This window comes from Lepidochelys olivacea, assembly GCF_965140295.1.
Source record: "Lepidochelys olivacea isolate rLepOli2 genome assembly, chromosome: 11".
Lineage (NCBI taxonomy): Eukaryota > Metazoa > Chordata > Testudines > Cheloniidae > Lepidochelys > Lepidochelys olivacea.
The window spans coordinates 54,386,816-54,393,884 of record NC_140421.1 but is presented as its reverse complement, the minus strand read 5'-3'; positions in this window follow the sequence as shown (position 1 = coordinate 54,393,884).

Genomic DNA, 7,069 nt, shown 5'->3' with positions numbered 1-7,069 from the left:
TGGCTGTAGCTCATGAAAGCTTAGGCTCAAATAAGTTTGTTAGTCTAAGGTGCCACAAGTACTCCTTTTCTTTTTGTGGATACAGACTAACATGGCTGCTACTCTAAAACCTGTCATATGGAGGGATTTTGTTACCTGGGGTAGGAGACCTTGATATCAGGTGATCTTGAGAGGATTTTTGGTAGGTTAGAAGTTGGCTTTTTTGGAGGAGGGTGAAAAAGGACAGTTTTAGGAGAAGATGTGAGTCAGTAGGGGCATTTCCTGATCACCTCTACCAACTCATCCAGCCTCCATCATGCTTTTAATAGCAGTTTTCTAGTACAGTGAGAGACCTGGGTTGGAGACTGGACTTCTCCGTTCCCCCACCAGGAAAGAGAATGGAAAGATGATTTTCAGTATGCCTGATAACTGACTTCCAGAGGAAGCCACTAATGCCTTGTCTTCCATCATTCAGGTATGGCTTGTTCCATGAAAGGACTTTTGTGGACGATGATTGGCATTTTTTTAACCTATTCTGTTAACTGACCAGGAAGACAAGCTGTCATTGCAGTGGTTGCCATTAAGAACTCAACATCTGTCAACAGCTACCTCATAATGGTTTTTATATTACCATAATTTTCCATAAATTTGGAAAAGGAAACAACTGTGGTGTCTCAGATATTGTGATGTGTTAAATTAAATGTGGCCAACTTCTTTGCTGTTTCTCAGCTCCTGTTTCAACAGGGATTTATTCCACTAACTTTTCATTGAAGTCTAGGCATCACAACACTATTATGGACTTGGTACTGGTACATTCAGCGTCCCAGAGGTGCATTCTGCAGAATGGCTGGACATACCAGATACAATATGTTTGGTAGCAGTCAAGAAATTTATTCATGAAGTCTTTTGAACTGGGAATTCTGGCATAATTGCATTGTTGTAAATACTTAGAAACATGTAAGCCTAAATGCAAAGGGAATTACATACAGTACTTAGTGACAAATGTTCCACGCAATATACTAGATTTAGCTGCCCCACTTCCCTGATGCTCTGTGGAATTGAATGGTTACATTTATGTGCATAGCAATGAAAATATTACATGCAGTGGCAAGCTACGGACTAATATCTTCCAAGTTTTAAAATAAAAATATATTTAAGAGATAATCCTGTTGGAAAGCTGCCCACAGTCCTCCTCATGAGAGCAAAGAAAGAGCTCTAGTCCTCATGACCAAGCTTGCTGTACCACTTCACATTGTGACAGTCCAGGAGACCCAGCCATCACGTTCATTGGTTGAGTGGGTCACAATTTGCCCTGCTCTTTTTTTAACAAAAGGCAAGAGCAGTTTGGGGCGTGAAGCATGTTGACTCCTGTTTTCCTGCATGATCTACTGAGGCTGTAACTGCTGTAATTGATTAGAAGTAGGGAAAATGATTCTCATGGACTTGTCTATCCCCTATGACATCTCATAATAGCCACTTCACCTCTTTCTTTGTTTGGTGTTCTCTTAATCTCCTGTGAATAGATCTGCTTGCAGTTTCTAGGAGAAGTATAATATTGTGAAATATACAATTAGTCTACTCCATATTCTGCAACTTGTAAAAGAGCTATTACTTGGTTGCTTAAACCAGTGGTGGCAGGGAAAACACTAGGAAAAAGTCCAGTTGTTTATGGGATTGATCATTTCTACATGCATATGTTGCACAGAGAACTAGTCAAAGGTCCTGCATTGGCCTCTGCCAAACTCCTCTAGCCCTAAACCAGAGTGCTGCATAGCATGCTAAGTCCCAGATCTTCAATAAGATGCACACAGGCTAATGCAGTACCCATGACTTCATCACTTCAAAGGATTGTGGCCTTAGAAAGCTAGTATAAGCCTAGTACCCTCTATATAAACTATATAAACGTATATATCCCATAAACCTATATATCCTTCTGTGGTATTCCAGTATTGTGGTTCCAATGTAGTGCTGTCAGACTAATAATAGTAGTTTTTATATATGATAAGATCGTTAAGAGATGTATAAGATTACAATATCAAACACAATAATATATCCCCCCCGCAAAAAGGAGGATACAGTCCTACAGTATTTAAAGTGAATTTAGAAAGTATATGAAAAGGAAACCCTGACTATTTAACTTGTGTATTTCACAAGAGATAATGTACAATATTACAATCTAATATATTCAATAACATAATCTACAGTCTGTATAATAAATAATATTACTTAGCTCTTGTGTGGCACTTTAATCTGAAGATAGCAAAGCACTTTACGAAGAAAGGTGGTGGTTATTTGTTATCCTTAATTTACAAATGAGGAAAATGAGGCTCAGATAGTTGAAGTGACTTGCCCAAGGGTGTCCAGGAAATTGGCAGAGCCAAGAATACAATCTCCTAGTATAACGTTGCAGATTTATTGGGGAGAAAATACTGGGTACTAAAGGGCTCTCTAAACTAGCAGAGAAGAGCATAACATGAAACCAAGGGCTAGAAGCTGAAACCACACAAATACAAATTAGAAAGAAGACACCAATTTTTAACAGTAAGGTGATTAACCATTAGCACTAACTACTAGGGGGGAAGTGATAGATTCTTCATCTCTTGATGTCTTCAGATCCAGACTAGATGCATTTCTGGAAGATATGCTTTAGGAAAACACAAGTTATGCTTTCATCAATCTGAAATTTAATGGCTTGTGATATACAGGAGGTCAGACTAGATGATCTAATTGTCCCTTCTGCTCATAAACTGTATGAATCTATGAATTTCCTATGTCACCCTGAGCAAGTTATTTAGGGACAATGGGTCTGTCCTACTGCCTTACTCCAAAAACAGTCTCACTGGAGGCAATGGGCTAGTCAAGGGCTCAAGTACTACTCACTGTGAATAGCTGTTTACTTCCCCATAACTCTGTACCACTGTATAAAATTACAATAATACTTCCCTGCTTCAAAGGGAGGTTGTGAGGATGCATTAATGCTTTTGAGGTTCTCACTTACTACACTGATGGAGGCTATATAAGCACATAGGCCCCAATTCAGGAGAGCATTTAAGCATGAGTTTAAGTACCTTCCTGAATTAAGGCCCTAGAAAAACCAGACAGACAAACAGGCAGAGATTGGGTTATGTGAAGATGAAGGATCAGACAAGAGCTCTGTGGCAAGGCCAACAATAGAAACCAGATCACCTGACTCCCCTAGGTGCGCTCGTATTTATATACAAGTATTCTGAACATACCCTGGAAGTGATCTGAAATCCTGTGTAAAACATATGTGCAGATTCACAATTGTCGTTTATCTTGCAGTACTTCAAATTATGTTTCAGAGCAGTGGGTAAGGGAGGGTTTGCAGCTAGCGAATATTTTATTACCATGCGTCCAGCACCAAGTTCATAATTGGCATAAGGAAGTACAACTCTTACTGACTTCAGTGGATGGCTTGCTTGCTTATCGGGGGTCTGAATTTGTCCTCTAGAGTTCCAGAAACTCACTTTTACAATATTCCACTTTACTGGCTTCAGTGGAACTTGTGCACTAATTACTGTAAGAGACAAAAACAGAGTTAGACTTGCATTATTTAAAATACCAACTGATAGTTTCATGAGTGTTTTTGTGTGGGTGGGGCCCTAGGGATCTTTCTAGTCTCCAGCCAAAAGCCTGAGAGATGATGAAACATCAGAATGAACAGCAGTCTCCCTTTCAGACTTCCTCGGAAACAGTGACTTGTTCTCAATGCCTGTCTTGCTATGTCTATTTCTATCTCTTTCAACTGGGTCATGTTGAACACCGAAAAAAAATCATGTAGACATTTCTAGCACTTTGGTTTATTAACACTGCTTGCTGTGAAGAACCTGTTTCTCATTTGATCAGGGCAGTCTCTTTATATCTTGCATCTTTCAGAACCCAAACGTCTGACACAAAGCATTTTAACCTTTTTCTACCCAAAATGGGCAAAAAATTCTGTTTGCTAAGTTCTTTGTGATACTGTCACTAGATTTAAGACCGTGAAATCCTAGCCCCATTTAAATCAATGGCAAAACTCACATTGACTTCAGTGAATTCAGGGTTTCAACCCTAGTGCGCTAAGCTTGCTCTCCGCTCTGACTGCAAGTACTAGTGCTGAGAAATATCAACATTTCTGTCCCATGGGAAATTCTGATAGTTCAACATTTCTTTTCCTCTCAAATAGGGATGAAACAATGGAATATTTTAATTTTTCATAGAATGAAATATTCTGAACAATTTTGATTCCGAAAAGTCAAAACATTTAGTTTCGACACTTTCGATAAAACAAAGCATTTCAACATTCCTAATAGAAACTATTCACTTCTGTTTGTTGAACTGACTTGAAATGCTTCATTTGAGTCAGTTCAACATTAATCTACATTTCCCTTTTAACACATCCCCATGAGAGTTGAAGTTCAGGAACTTAACACACACACACTACCACCATTCTATGGACTGAGTCTGAGCAGGACTATATGTCCCATGATGCACCACCTAAGCTTGGTTTAGGGGAGTTTGCATTGAATTATGAGAGATGTAGTCCTCCAGGAAGCCCAGCCTATAGAAGAGAATGGGGACCAGAATTACAACTTCTGTGAGGCAATGTACCACAATAGGAAGTGCAGTTTAATATTGATCTGACTTGAAACAAATGTTTCATCTCAGTTGAACAAAACAAAATATTCCAAGTTAGGTTGAACCAAGCAAAAGCAAAAAATTTATTTTGTTTTTTTTTTCTGAAAGAAAATCAAAAATATGCAGCAAAATTGAAATTTTGCACACATTGCATTTTCTATCAGAAAATCATTCTCATGAAAAATTCCCACCAACTCTAGAAGTAATGTTTGTATAAAAAGGAAATGCTTTAACAGCACATGCTACTCCTGATTTGTGACATTATGCTAATATAGGGCCTTATTCTAGAAAGTGCTGAGCTTCTTTCACAATATAATTCCAAAAATAAAGTTTAATTATTTTAATTAGAATAAAAAAACATGATCATTTTAAAATCGTGCTTCAGGGATCTGATCCAAAGCTTACTGAAGTCAAAATAAAATCTCCAGGTAATTTCAGCAGGTGTTGGATCATGCACAAAGTCAGCAGAAATGGCCAGGCTCTAGTAAATGAATAGGAGTGTGGGTAGGGGCGGAGGGGTGCATATCATGACTCCTGTTTCTTTTTGGTTGAGATTAGGGAGAAAGTTCGAGAATTATACACTCTTTGTAAATCACATGATTAAACCCATCACTGTTCACTCAACACTGAGACACCCTTAGCAGACTCTACTCACATGAAGTTCAATGGCATTACATGTGCCTAATTTTAAGCATATTAGTGTAACTGCTTTGGTGAACTGGAGCCTAACTGAGAATATAGGGCTGGCATTATGAACAAACTATAAGATATTTTCTGCTATCCAAAACTAAAAGACCTCCATTGTAGCCTGACAGCTGTAAGTTCCTTTATTCATGTGTATACATGGAACTGTATAACAGCCCTTTGTGCACAGAGGAAAAATAAAACAGCAGAAAAGGAGCAATATGACAGCTAGAGCACTATATGGGTATTTTGTCTAGCTTGTAAACAAACGGCGAGTTCCTGAGATTCATTTTGAGTGCAGAACTCCTACTAAAATTCAAGTTTTGGAGTCTCATCCTCTTCTTAAAAAGAAAAGGAGTACTTGTGGCACCTTAGAAACTAACAAATTTATTTGAGCACAAGCTTTCGTCCGAATAAAGTGAGCTGTAGCTCATGAAAGCTTACGCTCAAATAAATTTGTTAGTCTCTAAGGTGCCACAAGTACTCTTTTTCTTTTTTCGAATACAAACTAACACGGCTGCTACTCTGATATCTACTTTAATAGAAAGTGTTAGTGACAAGTACACCTGTATACCATTTTAGGTAATGCTATTAAATGCAGCAGTGACAAGTTAGCAAGCATGTAATATCCTAAGGCAAATAGATTTGTATGTTCTTTTTCAGACTGGATGATTATGTTGCACTCTGTAAAGACATTTTAGATCAGTAAGAATGTCTCCTCAGGGAATCATAGCGATAACTACTTTTGACAAGTAGTAATAACAGAAGTTTAGACCAACCATGAAATGAGACTCATGCTGCAGCCAGACTTACTGGTAGTGGACTGAAGGGGCACTATAATTATACATCATTCCTCTTAGTGATGGCACATCTGCCTTCACTCAGTGTGTACTTGTGAATTCAAAATTGGCTGTTGCATAGTGTCATGCAAAAAAGCAGGGTACTGATTTGAAAGGTTCAAGCAAGAGGATTCTTTTAACCTACTATAGCTAAGATTAAAGTCACACCTAAAAATAATTACATTTACTGTGCAGGCGCTGTCAGAAATACAAAAAAGATGTTCACAAATCCTGTGTTTGACTGTATTGATTTACATCATTGGTATCCAAGTGCTAGTACATAGCAATCAACTTGGTCATTAAAAGGAGTTGTAGAGAGCCAGAAAATAAACACATTGTGATATTCAGTATGAGCCTTTGCTATCATTATAGCATTCTTTTGGTAGGTGATGACACTTAATCATCAAAAGTAATCATTATATATTGACATAACACTATGGTGTGGCAATGTGCTTCCTTCTACAGAATGACTTTGTCCATCAGGTATTACAGTGGCCACCATTAAAAGTGAATGCTTATCAACAGTTACCCTATAGCAATGGCTGAGACAGTGAAATTATGTCTTGTTCTAACAACAGGCAGTAAAGGCCTGCCCCAAAGCTCACTGAGGTCAATGAAAAGACTTGCATTGATCCTTAGCTTTGGAGCATAGATTCATAGAATATTGGGGTTGGAAGAGACCTCAGGAGGTCATCTAGTCCAACTCCCTGCTCAAAGCAGGACCAACACCAATTAAGTCATCCCAGCCAAGGCTTTGTCAAGCCGGGTCTTAAAAACCTATAAGGGTGGAGATTCCACCACCTCCCTAGGTAACCCATTCCAGTGCTTCACCACTCTCCTAGTGAAATAGTCTTTCCTAATATCCAACCTAGACCCCACTGCAACTTGAGATCATTGCTTCTTGTTCTGTCATCTGCCACCACTGAGAA